General features: G+C 49.4%; 2 non-coding genes across 2 annotated transcripts; both read left to right on the top strand.

Annotated features, from left to right (window-relative positions):
* The first annotated feature begins 2,400 nt into the window (after positions 1–2,400).
* trnaa-agc lies at positions 2,401–2,473 on the top strand. Its single transcript has one exon. It is a non-coding gene; the product is annotated as a tRNA-Ala (tRNA).
* A 496-nt stretch (positions 2,474–2,969) lies between these two features.
* trnav-aac lies at positions 2,970–3,042 on the top strand. The gene has a single exon. It is a non-coding gene; the product is annotated as a tRNA-Val (tRNA).
* Positions 3,043–17,894: the final 14,852 nt, after the last annotated feature.

Raw genomic sequence — 17,894 nt, 5'->3', positions numbered from 1 at the left:
AAAAGCACTGGTGAGACCGCACCTGGTATATTATGTATAGATTTGGTCCCCTTATTTGAGCAAGGATGTAGTTGCATTGAGGCAGTTCAGAGGAGATTCACTAGATAGCGATGAGGGATAGAGGTGAGGAGTTTGTCTTCTGAAGAGCGATTGAGACGTTTAGGCCTAATCTAGAGTTTAGAAGAATGAGAGGAGATCCAATTGAGGTATATAAGATGATAAACAGTATTGACAAAGTTGATGTAGAGTAGATGTTTCATCTTGTGAGGCAATCCAGAACGAGAGGTCATAGTTTTAGGATAAGGGTAGAAGATTTAAAACAGAGATGAGGAGAAATGATTTCTCTCAAAGGGTGGTGAATCTGTGGAATTCACTGTCACTGGATACCAGGACATTGAGTAAATTTAAGCAGGAGATAGACAGATTTTTAATTAGTAATGGGTCGAAGGGCTATGGCGAACGGGCAGGGAAGTGGAATTGAGGCTGAGAGATCAGCCATGATCATATTGAATGGCGGAGAGGGCTCGAGAGGCTGAATTGCCTACTCCTGCTCCTGGTTCTTATGTTCTAAATCATAAATCTGTTTGACAATGGATGACAATTTTTTCTAGATTTGGTGCATTGTATATAGTGTTTTAAAAGCACATCAAGGAATCAACTGTGAATGCTTAATCTACCTTTAAGCAGACGGTTGAAATAGAGAAGAATTTGATTGCTGTTAATCATTGCAGTCACTGTCAATAAATTGTACTATATGGAACAGATAGAAATAAGAGTAATAGCAACTTGCAGTTATATATTTATAGGAGTCAAACATTCCAAGACATTTTACAGGAGTGTTATCAAACAACATTTGACACCTAGCCACATGAGATATTAGGACAGATGAGCTTAGCCAAGAGTTAAGTTTTAAGAAATCCATGCAGCCTGGGATATCTGCCAGGACATCTTTGGTTGGTCAAGTGTCATGGTTGAGATTTTCAGCAGCAAGGCACTGAGTCAGGGGATGAAATGGAAAATGTTGTTGAGTTGTGATTAGATTAGGTATTTCTGTTTAGGCCAGCATGGACACATTGGGCTGAATGGCTTCCTTCTGTACAGTAAATCTTTCTATGTTTCTAGGTGGAAGTAGGTGGTCTCAAACTAGGTATAGAATGGAGATGTGGTTGAAAGTTCATCCAGGGCAAAATAGTATACAAAGACATTTAATGCCCATCCTTAATTGCCCTTGAGAAGGTGGTGATGAGCCACCTTCTTGAACCACTGTGGTCCTTGTGGTGTAGGTACACCCACAGTGATATTAGGAAGGGAGTTCCAGGATTTTGACACAGCGACAGTGAAGGACGGCAACATAGTTCCAAATCTGAATGAGATGTGACTTGGAAGGGAACTTCCAGATGGTGGTGTTCCCATGCGTCAGCTGCTCTTGTCCTTATAGGTGGTAGGTGGGTTTTCCAGGAACTGTCAAAAGAGACTTGGTGAGTTGTTGCAGTGCATCTTGTAGATGGTAGACACCTCAGGCATTGTTCTCCAGTGATAGTGGGAGTGAATATTTAATGGAGTGCTGATCTTTGTCCTGGATGGTGTCAAGCTTCTTGCGTGTTGGAGCTGCAATCATCCAGGCAAGTGAAGAGCTTTCCATCACTCTCCCGATTTGCACCTTATAGATGGACAGACTTCAGGGAGTCAGGAGGCGTGTTACTCACCACAGAAATCCTAACATCTGACCTGTTCTTGTGATTCCAGTATTTATATAGCTGACCCAGTCCAGTTTCTAAACAGTATACCCTAGGACATTGATGGTAGGAGAGTCAATAATACGATTGAATGTCAGACAAAACACCAAACATGGAAGGTGTCCAGTGTGGGACAGAGGCCAGACTGGCTAAAAACTGGACTGTCTGGTATCAAACCGGATGAATAGTCATGTGGTGCCTGATTTAGTGTTTTCAGATAGTGTTGACCAGGAGAAGCCTATCAATGAGAAATTGAAAGGGGCCAAGGTTTTCTTGGAAGGAGCCAGTAGCTGGAAATTCTTTGACCATGATTGCATAGTTATGAGTGGATCCAGGCGTGGGCAGTCCCGGCCAGTTGGACAACAGACTGGTGTTGGCGGCAGAGAGGAGGGTGGGGTCATCTGAGGCAAAGGTTGCAGCTGGATTGAGAAGAATGGGTAGGGATGGTTTAACCACAGTCCCAATGTCATTCACGACTGTGACCTTAATGACCTGAATGTTGCTGATTTCGAGGGCCTCGGGTTCTGGCCCCCAAGAGGTAAGAGATTGGTGTTGAAAATGTTTGGCAAAGGGTGTGCATCAAAATGATGAACAGGAGAGATTCGATCGCATTAAACGGCTGTATCCACTCACATACCGCATTGGAGTCCGACCTCGGAACAACGGGGAATTAGCTCAAATGGTAGAGCGCTCGCTTAGCATGCGAGAGGTAGCGGGATCGATGCCCGCATTCTCCAATGCTTTTAGACATTGACCGTCCGCTTTAAATCGGGAGGGGATGGAAAGGAGGGGATGGAATTAAATCCATTCCGACACCCAGCCGGCGGTACCACCGTTCGAGTCCCTCACCCGTTCTTCCGGGGCCCGGCTTTAGCGAGTGGTAGGGGCCGGGGGTAGTCATTTTATCCCGGGGGGTAGTAATTTTATCCCGGGGGGGGTGTAATTTTATTCCGTGGGAGGGGGATGTAATTTTATCCCGGGGGGGTGGGGGTGTAATTTTATCCCGGGGGGGTGGGGGTGTAATTTTATCCCGGGGGGGTGGGGGTGTAATTTTATCCCGGGGGGGTGGGGGTGTAAGGGTGTAATTTTATCCCGGGGGGGGTGGGGGTGTAATTTTATCCCGGGGGGTGGGGACGAGTCAGTCGCCACTCAGCCCGTCCCCAGGATCCGATGTCCAGTTTGAGTGTCAGCTGCACATTGTTAGGGCTCCGGTCGGCTCTGTCCACCGTGAGCGTTTCCGTAGTGTAGTGGTTATCACGTTCGCCTAACACGCGAAAGGTCCCCGGTTCGAAACCGGGCGGAAACATTATTTTTTAATTTTAATTTTGCTATTCGTTGTTGTTGATTTTAAATGTGATTGTCCAGGTTTATGATCATGCCAAGGTTAGGATTTTGCATTTTTTCCTCTTTTTATTATTTTATTGTTATTATTATTATTTTTGGGCTGCCCAAGGTCGCAAACCAAATTAAACAATTAAATAAACGGCCAGTTGAGTAGTTTGTAAATTCAATATTGTTGGGAAGTTCAAGAGAAGTTTAATCACTGTGTGCTTGTGCCATATGATTGTCAAATACAAGTTGTTACAAGACAAAATCAACTGGTGTGGTTGCACTGATCCCACAAGACCTTAAGTGTGGAACAATAATTAACATCTCCAGCAGAAGGAAGGAAAAAGTCTTTGCAGCAACAATTTTGCTTCTTTTGATACCTCAGAATATAACTCGCACGGGCAATTTAATTGCCTAATATGGCCAATGCCTTACATATAGTTGTACAGGGTAGATGGATTGGACATGTTAAATTACCTCTTAGTGTCCAGAGATGTCAAGGTTAGGTTATGGGGTTGCAGGGATAGGGTGGGACATGGACTGGTGCAGACTCGATGGGCCGAATGGCCTCCTTCAGCACTGTAGGGATTCTATAACCCGCTTTATGGAATTGTCAGTTTAGTGTGAGTCTCTCTTTGGCAGTCCCTCAGGATCAAGGATGTCTTGTTTTCATTCCAGTTCAATGTGTTTGGAGATGTTTATTTGGAAGTTTTTGTACTCTCTCCAACTTTTCCCCTGTGTGCTTCTAGCAAAGTCTCTCAATATGTTCTGTGCCTTCCCGAATAACCTCCATTTTGGTTGGTCACAAGTGAGGGACTCCATGTGTCGGCAGAATGTTTGACCTCTTCAGGGCTTTGACTGCATCCCTGAAGCATTTCCACTGCCCTCCTGGAAGTGTCGTGACCAAGTTTATGATGGGGAGCCCAACATTCAGTGCAAAAAAAACAAGGTTGAAGCATGAAACCACCTTCAACCAGAATTGTTGAGTGGAAGATCCATTTCGGCTTCCTTCCACAGTCTGCAGCATCAAAGATGCCAATCTTCAGCCACTTCAATTCATTCCATGTAATCTCAGGAAATCACTGAAGGCATTGGAAACTGCAAAGGCTATGGGCCCAGACAACATCCGTGGCAATAATACCAAAGTCTTGTCCTCCAGAATTATCCATGCCCCTAGCCAAGCTGTTCCAGTACTGCTTGCATCTACCCAACCATGTGAAAAATTGCCCAGGTATTTCCTGACTTCAAAAAGTTTGACAAATCTAATCTGGCCAATCGCTGCCCCATCATCTTCCTCTCAATCGTCAGCCAAGTGATGGAAGGTATCATCGACAGGACTATCAAGTGATACTTACACAGCAATAACCTGCTCATTGGTGCTCAGTTTGGGATCCATCAGAATCACTTTCCTCTTGACCCCATTATAGTCTTGGTCTGAACAAGGACAAAAGAACTGAATTCCAGAGACGAGGTGAGAGTGACATCCTTTGACATTAAAACAAAATTGGAGTCAAGTAGAATCAGGAAATCTCTCCACTGGTTGGAACCATACTTCACACAAAAGAAGATGGTTGTGAATGTAGGAGAGCTCTTATTTCAGTCCCAGGATATCGCTGCAAGAGTTCCTCAGGGTAGTGTCCCAGGCCCAACCATCTTCAGCTGCTTAATTAATGATCTTTCCTCCATCATAAGACCGGAGGTGGGTCTGTTTGCTGATGATTGCAGAATGTTCCGTGCCATTCGTGACTCCTCAGATTATGAAGAAGTCTGCGTCTATACACAGCGAATAACTGGGAATTCTGCAGTGAGTAACTCAACCCCTGACTCCTCATAGCCTGTCCACCAACAAGTGCTTGATTGACATCCCATCCACCAACTAGTCATTAATTTCCTCCACCACACTTGCACAGTGGCAGCAGTGTGTGCTATATAAAAGATGCAGTGCAGCGACTCAGCATGATTCCTTTGACAGCACCTTCCAAACCTGTGATCTCTACCACCTAGAAGGACAAGGGCACCAAGGACAAGGGCACCAAATGAATATCACCACCTACAAGTTCCCCTCCAAGTCACACACCATTCTGCCATGGAACTGTATCACCATTCCTTCACTCTCAATGGGTCACAATCTTGGAACTCCCTGCCTAACAGCACTGTGGCAGTACGTACGACACATGTACTGCAGCAATTCAAGAAGTACCGGCTCAACGCCACCTTCTCAATGGGCAATTAGGAATGGACCACAAATGCCTATATTCCATGAAGGAGCTTAAAAAAGGTCGCTTTGGGAGTTTGGTGCCAGGAATACAATTTGCATGTCCCACCCAGTGGAGCTGGATTTGAGTGATTAGCACTTCAATGATGGGCCTATTGACTTGGGAGAAGAGGCTGCCCTTGGACCACCATTGTGAGTGTCCCCAATAAGAACACAGTAGCACTGATCAGTAAAAACATAAGAAATCACCAAACTTAAGCTAAGTAATAGGTGATTGTAAACCTTGAAGCAGGAAACACAAGTTTGTAAGTGTCAGCTGCCATGACGCCAGTCAATGACAAAGGAAGAAATGTGAACAGCAAAACCCTAGTCCACTGTCAGATGAGTGTCAGGGAACAGAGGTAGCTTTAAGTGGTCTAGATTTGTATTGTTTACATTAGGATTTAAATGGGTTTACTTTAGTGGTTTTGTATAAGAAAAGAGTAAAACTCTAGTTGGATTCATGTTAGACAAAGGTGTTTGCATGTATGGGGGTTTGAGATTTCAGTTCAAACTGTGTTTCTATTGTGCTGTGAGTGAGTTTATGGGGGGGGGGGAAAGTAAACACGAGCTTGGGGAAAGAATGAAATGTTGCTTAGGAATCAGGGGCCACTTTAGGGGAGACAAGCCTTGTGATTGTTTTTTTAGCTGAATACATAGCCGATGGAACGAGGAAACCAGAGAGTGCACAGTTCCATCAGCTCTGGTGGAAGCAAAGGCAGGGCAGGAATGCTGCAAAATGGTAGACTTCCCAAAAATAACACCATGGAGTAAAGAGCAGCTAGTTGGCAAACTAGAGAATGAAAAAGAATGTCCCCCCAAAAGTTTGAAGTCCAAGAAAACAAATAGAAACTGGAACAGAGTATTGTTCATTGAAATCACAGACAGAGCTGAGAAGAAGTTGGCGAGTGAGAAGCCAAAGATATCTGAAATGATCTAAGGCTTGTGATATCTTGTGATATCCTGTGAAGCGATAGTTGAAGAAATCGTCGAGCAATCTGTGGCTAGATCTCAAGCCAACGGGACACTGAAAGGAGGAGTTGTAAAACATGGAAATGGATCCTTGTAAGGTGGTATTGAGAGAAAGCAGTGTTCGAAAGAAGATTCTGAAGCGTGTTTTCTCGAGAGTGGAGTGAATCACTCACCTAGAAGCTGGTGTCCAGTGAGAGAATTTGGCTCACGGCGCAAGAATCACCTGGGGAATTGAGAAGAAAGCAACAGAAGATCGATCAGGTGGCATTGGCCACTTGGTTTCAGAGTGGAGTGTGTCTGACCACAGTCAGCCTGTGGGTTTACTGGGAACATTATAGCATAAGACATAATTTGTAACCTGTGTTATCCTTAAAATATGTGAACATTTGTGAAGAGAAGTAGGAGTGAAGGAGTATTGTATTTTAGGCATGGTGACAGGTATTAGCCGGCATGGTGGCACAGTGGTTAGCGCTGCTGCCTCACAGCACAAGGGATCTGGGTTCAATTCCAGCCTTGGTTCACTGTCTGTGTGGAGTTTGCACATTGTCCCCGTATCTGCCTGGGTTTCCTCCGGGTGCTCCAGATTCCTCCTACAGCCCCTTACATCTAACCGTACAGGTTAGATGGATTGGCCATAATAAATTGCCCCTTAGTGTCTAATAGGTTGATGGGCCTGGGTGGGGCGTTCTCCTTCGGGGGATCGGTGCAGACTTGATGGGCCGAATGGCCTCCTTCTACACTGTAGGAATTCTATAGTCAAACTTTTCGTGTTTAAGAAATGTTTTTGTTGTTAGAAGCTCATTGGTAGCCCGTGACTCCCTTCATCTATGTTTTCTGAAGAAAAAGGGGAAAGTTAGGGTGTTTTGAGCCAGAGTTCCTTCCAGTCTTCCCATCCAGTAGTAATATCAACTGAGATCAGAACATAGGCTTTGTAATATGTAGGAGAGCTTGTACCTCTCGTATTAGATTGAGTTGTCAAGACTGATTCTCTTTTCAACAATGGTCATCGGGGCTGGTTTACCATAGTGGACAAAACAGCTGGCTTGTAAAGCAGAACAATGCCAGCAGCGCAGGTTCAATTCCTGTACCAGCCTCCCCAAACAGGCACCGGAATGTGCTGATGAGGGGCTTTTCACAGTAACATCATTGAAACCTACTTGTGACAGTAAGCGATTTTCATTTCATTTCATTATCTTCCAGTCAGAAGGAGTGGCATTATCAGTTGGTGCAGACAACCACAGAAACCAGGTTAAAAGCTGAGTATACAAGTTTCAAAACCTATTGAGGTCAGAGTGATCCTATTTAATAGTTTAAACACCAATAAAAAAACTTGCAGGGAGGAGCAATTGATTATGGTCGAGCTGATTACAGACTCTATCAATTCCCTAGGGACAATGCTATCAATGGAGAAATGGTGTAATGCAAACCCGAAACATAACCCCTTGATTTTAGCTGGACAATCGATAAACTTTTCCTGAAAAATAAATCCTAATGCAAAGGATTTGCAATTTGGGGCCTGAAATAAGAATGTTTTCCTTTTTGTTGTTTAAGCGTAATGTGTGTTGACAATCTAACTAAAATATTAAAATTATGCACAACACACGTACACAAAAATAATTAGATTTTAGGCAGAGTGACAGATTCAGCCTCCATATATCTTGAATGTGTCTTTTGTTCTGTCATGTGTTCAGAAGGGAATTCCATTGCACTTGGCAAGAGGTGGGTGGTCAGAGAGGGGAGACTTTGCCTGAGTGAAGACAGAGACCAAGTGTGTGTATTTGAGAATTTGGTTAAAAGTGGAAATTTGGTGCCGAGAGGGAACGGGGTGCTTTATGTAAGGTTCACTGCAAGAAGTGCAACTTAGACTACATTGCTGGGAGTTGGATAATTAAGGGAGTTAGGGAAGGAATGAAACAAGGTGTCTTTTTAAATTTTGCTTTTAACTTTCTCAGCCTTCAGGAAGTCATCCTGCTCTGCGACAGGAAAATAAGCTCGTTATTTGATGAATATCTGGTTTATTCCTAAGGTTTGGTCTAGCAACTGGTGGTAAGGTTAATAAAATACATAGAAACAAAAGTAAAATATGTGATTGAACAAAATACTTAAATGGTTATATAGAACACATTAAGCTGGCAGGACAGGCGATGTGTCACAGCTATAGCATGGTCTTGGATGCAGGGCAAACATGTCTGCAGTAAGTTCAAGGAGCTATGGCTCTGAGTTTATGAGCTGGAGGCTGAACTACCGACACTGAGAATCATCAGGTGGGGACGGGGAGAAGGGGGACAGTTACCTGGATTTCTTTGTGTCAAAAGGCAGTCATACCTTTTAGGACATGGTTTACTAATTTGGTCAGTGGTCAGGGACAAGCGAGTGTGACTATAAGTGAGGCAGGTAAGGGGATAGGTTTGAGGGTTTTTTTGTCCCCCCCCTGTTGCCTGCATCTCGATGCTGCGCACCAAGGTGCGTGGCCGTGGAGTGCAGGACCGAGTGCAAATCAGGCAAGGCCTGCTAGACCTAGGTCTCCATGGTGGGTGCTGACTTTCCCACGATGACCTGAAATCAAGATGCCTGCAATTCGGGGCCATGACCTCGGACAGAACGCAGAGGGGCTCCTCTGTCATCCGGTCTAGTCTGCTGAGTGACTGCCAAACCTCTGCCGAATGTTGAGCTGCCTGCTGTATCTCTAGAAGAGTGTTGGTGGCCACTTCCACGGTGGCACAATGGTTAGCGCTGCTGCTCCACAGCGCCAGGGACCCAGGTTCGATTCCGACCTTGGCTGGCCATCTATGTGGAGTTTGTGTCTAAGATGTGCAGGTTAGGTGAATTGGCCATGCTAAATTGCCCCTTAGTGTCCATGCGGGTGCAGGTTAGGTGAATTGGCCATGCTAAATTGCCCCTTAGTGTCCAAGGGGGTGCAGGTTAGGTGAATTGGCTATGCTAAATTGCCCCATAGTGTCCATGGGGGTGCAGGTTAGGTGAATTGGCCATGCTAAATTGCCCCTTAGTGCCCAAGGGGGTGCAGGTTAGGTGAATTGGCCATGCTAAATTGCCCCTTAGTGCCCATGGGGGTGCAGGTTAGGTAGATTGGCCATGCTAAATTGCCCCTTAGTGTCCATGGGGGTGCAGGTTAGGTGAATTGGCCATGCTAAATTGCCCCTTAGTGTCCATGGGGGTGCAGGTTAGGTGAATTGGCCATGCTAAATTGCCCCTTAGTGCCCATGGGGGTGCAGGTTAGGTAGATTGGCCATGCTAAATTTCCCCTTAGTGTCCATGGGGGTGCAGGTTAGGTAGATTGGCCATGCTAAATTGCCCCTTAGTGTCCATGGGGGTGCAGGTTAGGTAGATTGGCCATGCTAAATTGCCCCTTAGTGCCCAATGGTGTGCAGGTTAGGTGAATTGGCCATGCTAAATTGCCCCTTAGTGTCCATGGGGGTGCAGGTTAGGTAGATTGGCCATGCTAAATTGCCCCTTAGTGTCCATGGGGGTGCAGGTTAGGTTACAGGGTTATGGGGATATAGTGGGGTGGACATCAGTAGAGCGTTCATTCGAAGCGTCAGTGCAGACTCAATGGGCCGAATGGCCTTCTACTGTAAGGATCCTATGATTCCAGAGATTCATCATCCAACTGAGACTGAGTGGTTGGCTATTCTCCAGAAGCCCTCTAAGTGTTGGAGACCTCGATCCCTACCACCAAATGGTAGCATGTCAGTGAGGTGTTCTCTAGAAAGTGACCCGGAGTCTAATCTAAAGCTGTGCCTGACTGAGATAGATATCCTACTGTGCAGAAGGAGACCATTCAGTACATCAGGGTCTGCAGCAACTCTCTGAAAGAGCATCAGACCTAGGCCCACTCCCCAGCCTTATCCCAGGAACCCCACCTAACCTGCTCATCGCCAGTAAGGGTAATCCACCTAACCTGCTCATCGCCAGTAAGGGTAATCCACCTAACCTGCTCATCACCAGTAAGGGTAATCCACCTAACCTGCACATCGCCAGTAAGGGTAATCCACCTAACCTGCACATCGCCAGTAAGGGTAATTCACCTAACCTGCACATCACCAGTAAGGGTAATCCACCTAACCTGCTCATCACCAGTAAGGGTAATCCACCTAACCTGCTCATCACCAGTAAGGGTAATCCACCTAACCTGCTCATCACCAGTAAGGGTAATCCACCTAACCTGCTCATCACCAGTAAGGGTAATCCACCTAACCTGCACATCACCAGTAAGGGCAATCCGCCTAACCTGCTCATCACCAGTAAGGGTAATCCACCTAACCTGCTCATCGCCAGTAAGGGTAATCCACCTAACCTGCACATCGCCAGTAAGGGCAATCCACCTAACCTGCACATCGCCAGTAAGGGTAATCCACCTAACCTGCACATCACCAGTAAGGGTAATCCACCTAACCTGCTCATCACCAGTAAGGGTAATCCACCTAACCTGCTCATCGCCAGTAAGGGTAATCCACCTAACCTGCTCATCACCAGTAAGGGTAATCCACCTAACCTGCTTATCACCAGTAAGGGTAATCCACCTAACCTGCTCATCACCAGTAAGGGTAATCCGCCTAACCTGCTCATCACCAGTAAGGGTAATCCACCTAACCTGCACATCTCCAGTAAGGGCAATCCACCTAACCTGCACATCGCCAGTAAGGGCAATCCACCTAACCTGCACATCTCCAGTAAGGGCAATCCACCTAACCTGCTCATCACCAGTAAGGGCAATCCACCTAACCTGCTCATCACCAGTAAGGGCAATCCACCTAACCTGCTCATCACCAGTAAGGGTAATCCGCCTAACCTGCTCATCACCAGTAAGGGCAATCCACCTAACCTGCTCATCACCAGTAAGGGTAATCCACCTAACCTGCTCATCGCCAGTAAGGGTAATCCACCTAACCTGCACATCGCCAGTAAGGGTAATCCACCTAACCTGCACATCGCCAGTAAGGGTAATCCACCTAACCTGCACATCACCAGTAAGGGTAATCCACCTAACCTGCTCATCGCCAGTAAGGGTAATCCACCTAACCTGCTCATCACCAGTAAGGGTAATCCACCTAACCTGCACATCACCAGTAAGGGCAATCCACCTAACCTGCACATCACCAGTAAGGGTAATCCACCTAACCTGCTTATCGCCAGTAAGGGTAATCCACCTAACCTGCTCATCACCAGTAAGGGTAATCCACCTAACCTGCACATCACCAGTAAGGGCAATCCACGTAACCTGCACATCACCAGTAAGGGTAATCCACCTAACCTGCTTATCGCCAGTAAGGGTAAACCACCTAACCTGCTCATCACCAGTAAGGGCAATCCACCTAACCTGCACATCGCCAGTAAGGGTAATCCACCTAACCTGCACATCACCAGTAAGGGCAATCCACGTAACCTGCACATCACCAGTAAGGGTAATCCACCTAACCTGCTTATCGCCAGTAAGGGTAAACCGCCTAACCTGCTCATCGCCGGTAAGGGTAATCCACCTAACCTGCTCATCACCAGTAAGGGTAATCCGCCTAACCTGCTCATCGCCGGTAAGAGTAACCCACCTAACCTGCACATCACCAGTAAGGGTAATCCACCTAACCTGCACATCACCAGTAAGGGTAATCCACCTAACCTGCTCATCACCAGTAAGGGTAATCCACCTAACCTGCTCATCACCAGTAAGGGCAACTCACCTAACCTGCTCATCGCCAGTAAGGGTAATCCACCTAACCTGCTCATCACCAGTGAGGGTAATCCACCTAACCTGCTCATCACCAGTAAGGGCAACTCACCTAACCTGCTCATCACCAGTAAGGGTAATCCACCTAACCTGCACATCGCCAGTAAGGGTAATCCACCTAACCTGCATATCGCCAGTAAGGGTAATCCACCTAACCTGCTCATCACCAGTAAGGGTAATCCACCTAACCTGCTCATCACCAGTAAGGGCAACTCACCTAACCTGCTCATCACCAGTAAGGGTAATCCACCTAACCTGCTCATCACCAGTAAGGGTAATCCACCTAACCTGCACATCGCCAGTAAGGGCAATCCACCTAACCTGCTCATCACCAGTAAGGGTAATCCACCTAACCTGCTCATCGCCAGTAAGGGCAATCCACCTAACCTGCACATCGCCAGTAAGGGCAATCCACCTAACCTGCTCATCGCCAGTAAGGGTAATCCACCTAACCTGCTCATCACCAGTAAGGGTAATCCACCTAACCTGCACATCACCAGTAAGGGCAATCCACGTAACCTGCACATCACCAGTAAGGGTAATCCACCTAACCTGCTTATCGCCAGTAAGGGTAAACCACCTAACCTGCTCATCACCAGTAAGGGCAATCCACCTAACCTGCACATCGCCAGTAAGGGTAATCCACCTAACCTGCACATCACCAGTAAGGGCAATCCACGTAACCTGCACATCACCAGTAAGGGTAATCCACCTAACCTGCTTATCGCCAGTAAGGGTAAACCGCCTAACCTGCTCATCGCCGGTAAGGGTAATCCACCTAACCTGCTCATCACCAGTAAGGGTAATCCGCCTAACCTGCTCATCGCCGGTAAGGGTAACCCACCTAACCTGCACATCACCAGTAAGGGCAATCCACCTAACCTGCACATCGCCAGTAAGGGCAATCCACCTAACCTGCACATCACCAGTAAGGGTAATCCACCTAACCTGCTCATCACCAGTAAGGGTAATCCACCTAACCTGCTCATCACCAGTAAGGGCAACTCACCTAACCTGCTCATCGCCAGTAAGGGTAATCCACCTAACCTGCTTATCACCAGTGAGGGTAATCCACCTAACCTGCTCATCACCAGTAAGGGCAACTCACCTAACCTGCTCATCACCAGTACGGGTAATCCACCTAACCTGCACATCGCCAGTAAGGGTAATCCACCTAACCTGCATATTGCCAGTAAGGGTAATCCACCTAACCTGCTCATCACCAGTAAGGGTAATCCACCTAACCTGCTCATCACCAGTAAGGGCAACTCACCTAACCTGCTCATCACCAGTAAGGGTAATCCACCTAACCTGCTCATCACCAGTAAGGGTAATCCACCTAACCTGCACATCGCCAGTAAGGGCAATCCACCTAACCTGCTCATCACCAGTAAGGGTAATCCACCTAACCTGCTCATCGCCAGTAAGGGCAATCCACCTAACCTGCTCATCGCCAGTAAGGGCAATCCACCTAACCTGCTCATCGCCAGTAAGGGCAATCCACCTAACCTGCACATCGCCAGTAAGGGTAATCCACCTAACCTGCATATCGCCAGTAAGGGTAATCCACCTAACCTGCTCATCACCAGTAAGGGTAATCCACCTAACCTGCACATCGCCAGTAAGGGTAATCCACCTAACCTACACATCACCAGTAAGGGTAATCCACCTAACCTGCACATCGCCAGTAAGGGTAATCCACCTAACCTGCTCATCACCAGTAAGGGTAATCCACCTAACCTGCTCATCACCAGTAAGGGTAATCCACCTAACCTGAACATCGCCAGTAAGGGTAATCCACCTAACCTGCTTATCGCCAGTAAGGGCAATCCACCTAACCTGCTCATCGCCAGTAAGGGCAACTCACCTAACCTGCTCATCACCAGTAAGGGTAATCCACCTAACCTGCACATCTTAGAACTCTGGAAGGAAACCGGGTGCAGCCGGAGGAAACACACGCAGACACGGGGAAAAAGTGCAAACTCCACACACAGATAGATGTGCGACTCTGTGCTGGTGGAGGGTGTGGGTGGTGGAGGGTGTGGGTGTGCTGGTGGAGAGTGTGGGTCTGCTGGTGGAGGGTGTGGGTGTGCTGGTGGAGGGTGTGGGTGTGCTGGTGGAGGGTGTGGGTGGTGGGGGGTGTGGGTGTGCTGGTGGAGGGTGTGGGTGTGCTGGCGGAGGGTGTGGGTGGTGGGGGGTGTGGGTGTGCTGGTGGAGGGTGTGGGTGGTGGAGGGTGTGGGTGGTGGAGGGTGTGGGTGGTGGAGGGTGTGGGTGGTGGAGGGTGTGGGTGGTGGATGGTGTTGGTGGTGGAGGGTGTGGGTGGTGGAGAGTGTGGGTGTGCTGGTGGAGGGTGTGGGTCTGCTGGTGGAGGGTGTGGGTGGTGGAGGGTGTGGGTGTGCTGGTGGAAGGTGTGGGTGGTGGAGGGTGTGGGTGGTGGAGAGTGTGGGTGTGCTGGTGGAGGGTGTGGGTCTGCTGGTGGAGGGTGTGGGTGTGCTGGTGGAGGGTGTGGGTCTGCTGGTGGATGGTGTGGGTGGTGGAGGGTGTGGGTATGCTGGTGGAGGGTGTGGGTGGTGGAGAGTGTGGGTGTGCTGGTGGAGGGTGTGGGTGGTGGAGGGTGTGGGTGGTGGAGGGTGTGGGTGGTGGAGGGTGTGGGTGTGCTGGTGGATGTTGTGGGTGGTGGAGGGTGTGGGTGGTGGAGGGTGTGGGTGGTGGAGAGTGTGGGTCTGCTGGTGGATGGTGTGGGTGTGCTGGTGGATGGTGTGGGTGGTGGAGGGTGTGGGTGTGCTGGTGGAGGGTGTGGGTGGTGGAGGGTGTGGGTGGTGGAGGGTGTGGGTGTGCTGGTGGATGGTGTGGGTGGTGGAGAGTGTGGGTCTGCTGGTGGAGGGTGTGGGTGGTGGAGAGTGTGGGTGGTGGAGAGTGTGGGTGGTGGAGAGTGTGGGTGGTGGAGGGTGTGGGTTAGCTGGTGGAGGGTGTGGGTGGTGGAGGGTGTGGGTGGTGGAGAGTGTGGGTGTGCTGGTGGAGGGTGTGGGTGGTGGATGGTGTGGGTCTGCTGGTGGAGGGTGTGGGTCTGCTGGTGGAGGGTGTGGGTGGTGGAGGGTGTGGGTGTGCTGGTGGATGGTGTGGGTGGTGGAGGGTGTGGGTCTGCTGGTGGAGGGTGTGGGTGGTGGAGGGTGTGGGTGGTGGATGGTGTGGGTCTGCTGGTGGAGGGTGTGGGTGTGCTGGTGAAGGGTGTGGGTGGTGGAGGGTGTGGGTGGTGGATGGTGTGGGTCTGCTGGTGGAGGGTGTGGGTGTGCTGGTGGATGGTGTGGGTCTGCTGGTGGATGGTGTGGGTCTGCTGGTGGAGGGTGTGGGTGGTGGAGGGTGTGGGTGGTGGAGGGTGTGGGTGGTGGAGGGTGTGGGTGGTGGAGGGTGTGGGTCTGCTGGTGGATGGTGTGGGTGGTGGAGGGTGTGGGTGGTGGAGGGTGTGGGTGGTGGAGGGTGTGGGTGGTGGAGGGTGTGGGTCTGCTGGTGGATGGTGTGGGTGGTGGAGGGTGTGGGTGGTGGAGGGTGTGGGTGGTGGATGGTGTGGGTCTGCTGGTGGAGGGTGTGGGTGGTGGAGGGTGTGGGTGTGCTGGTGGAGGGTGTGGGTGGTGGAGGGTGTGGGTGGTGGAGGGTGTGGGTGGTGGAGGGTGTGCTGGTGCAGGGTGTGGGTGGTGGAGGGTGTGGGTGGTGGAGGGTGTGCTGGTGGGGGGTGTGGGTGGTGGAGGGTGTGGGTGGTGGAGGGTGTGGGTGTGCTGGTGGAGGGTGTGGGTGTGCTGGTGGAGGGTGTGGGTGTGCTGGTGGAGGGTGTGGGTGGTGGAGAGTGTGGGTGGTGGAGGGTGTGGGTGGTGGAGGGTGTGGGTGGTGGAGGGTGTGGGTGGTGGAGAGTGTGCTGGTGCAGGGTGTGGGTGGTGGAGGGTGTGGGTGGTGGAGGGTGTGCTGGTGGGGGGTGTGGGTGGTGGAGGGTGTGCTGGTGCAGGGTGTGGGTGGTGGGGGGTGTGGGTGGTGGAGGTGTGGGTGGTGGAGGGTGTGGGTGGTGGAGGGTGTGGGTGGTGGAGGGTGTGGGTGGTGGAGGGTGTGGGTGGTGGAGGGTGTGGGTGGTGGAGGGTGTGGGTGGTGGAGGGTGTGGGTGGTGGAGGGTGTGGGTGGTGGAGGGTGTGGGTCTGCTGGTGGAGGGTGTGGGTGGTGGAGGGTGTGGGTCTGCTGGTGGAGGGTGTGGGTCTGCTGGTGGAGGGTGTGGGTGGTGGAGGGTGTGGGTCTGCTGGTGGATGGTGTGGGTCTGCTGGTGGAGGGTGTGGGTGGTGGAGGGTGTGGGTGGTGGAGGGTGTGGGTGGTGGAGGGTGTTGGTGGTGGAGGGTGTGGGTGGTGGAGGGTGTGGGTGGTGGAGGGTGTGGGTGGTGGAGGGTGTGGGTGGTGGAGGGTGTGGGTGGTGGAGGGTGTGGGTGTGCTGGTGCAGGGTGTGGGTGTGCTGGTGGGGGTGGGGGGTGTGTGTGTCCCTTGTCCTGCCCTTTGCTTGTTTCCTCCTCCTTGGGATGAATTTCTGTTGTGCCTCCCTAGTAACCAAGTAAAACCCCTGCCATTGCTGTTCCACTCTCTTCCCTGCTAGGCTCCTTTTCCAATCACCTCTGGCCAGCTCCTCCCTTATGTCTTTGTAGTTACCCTTATTTAATTTTAATAGTATTACATCTGATTCCAGCTTCTCCCTCTCAAACTGCAGCGTAAATTCTATCATATTGTGGTCACTGCTCCCTAAGGGTTCCTTCACATTAAGTTCCCCAATCAAGTCTGCCTCATTACACATCACCAAATCCAGGTCAATTACCTCAGCTCCAGGACATCACTGCAGAGGTTCCTCGGGGTAGTGTCCTTGGCCCCTATAGTGTGTTGGGGCTTGGGAGGGGTTGTGTTGGTGGCTCCAGAGATCGGGTTGCCATTTAAAAATGGAGGGCGTCCCGATCTCTCAGCAAGTGGATCTCCTCAGTGCAGAAAACGGGACTATGTTTAGCCTTGGGTGCGTGCTGCCTGCTGAGACTTCCTATATAGCCCGAGTTACATTTGATAGCCTTGTGGGAAACAGGCGGCTCAATGTTCTGGCTACGGGACTTTATTCCCATTTTGTTAAAATGTGCCCAATGTGTTCTGATGGTTTTGGCTAAAATATGCTATCCATGCTTTCACCAGTAGGGGGTGGTATTAGCCCATGTGAACTTTCTCTTACATTTTCCTCACTTTCTCATTCTGTTGTGGGGTAAGCAAGTAAATAGTCCACAAAGGGCCAACGGTGATTGCAATGATTCAATTCAGTGAAGCGTTTGAAAGTGAAAAGCACGATTCAGGTACTAGAATTTTAGATTTGGGTACGGCTGACAGGATGAGACAGAGACTGTCCACGGTAAACTAGGAAGATCTGTTCATGGATCAAACGACTGAAGATCAGTGAAGAATATTTTAAGAATCATTCAACAAAACACAGAGAGTTTATTTCCTCCTGAGAAGAAAAGGCTCCACTTCACAGAAAATACAGCAATGAGCAACTAAAGAGGTTAGGGACAGCATAAAACTATATATTAAAATGAAAGACACAGCACAGATCCAAACGAATGGGATAGATACAAAGACCAGCAAAGGTTCAAAAAGCAGATTATAAGAGCAACTAAAAGGGATTATGAAAGGAAACTTGCAAGGGACATCAAAATCAATAAGAAGAAATGTTATAGTTATACAAAGAGAATGGGAGTGCTCAAGAGCAATTGAGGCCCACTAAAAACTGAAACTGGAGATATTGGGCGGAATTCTCCACTCCCGCGATAAATCGGGAAGGCCGTCGTGAACTCGGCCGAG

Source organism: Scyliorhinus canicula, chromosome 9 (assembly GCF_902713615.1).
Source record: "Scyliorhinus canicula chromosome 9, sScyCan1.1, whole genome shotgun sequence".
NCBI classification, from domain to species: domain Eukaryota; kingdom Metazoa; phylum Chordata; class Chondrichthyes; order Carcharhiniformes; family Scyliorhinidae; genus Scyliorhinus; species Scyliorhinus canicula.
Note: the sequence above shows the minus strand (reverse complement) of the source record. Positions and strands in the feature narration are given on the sequence as shown.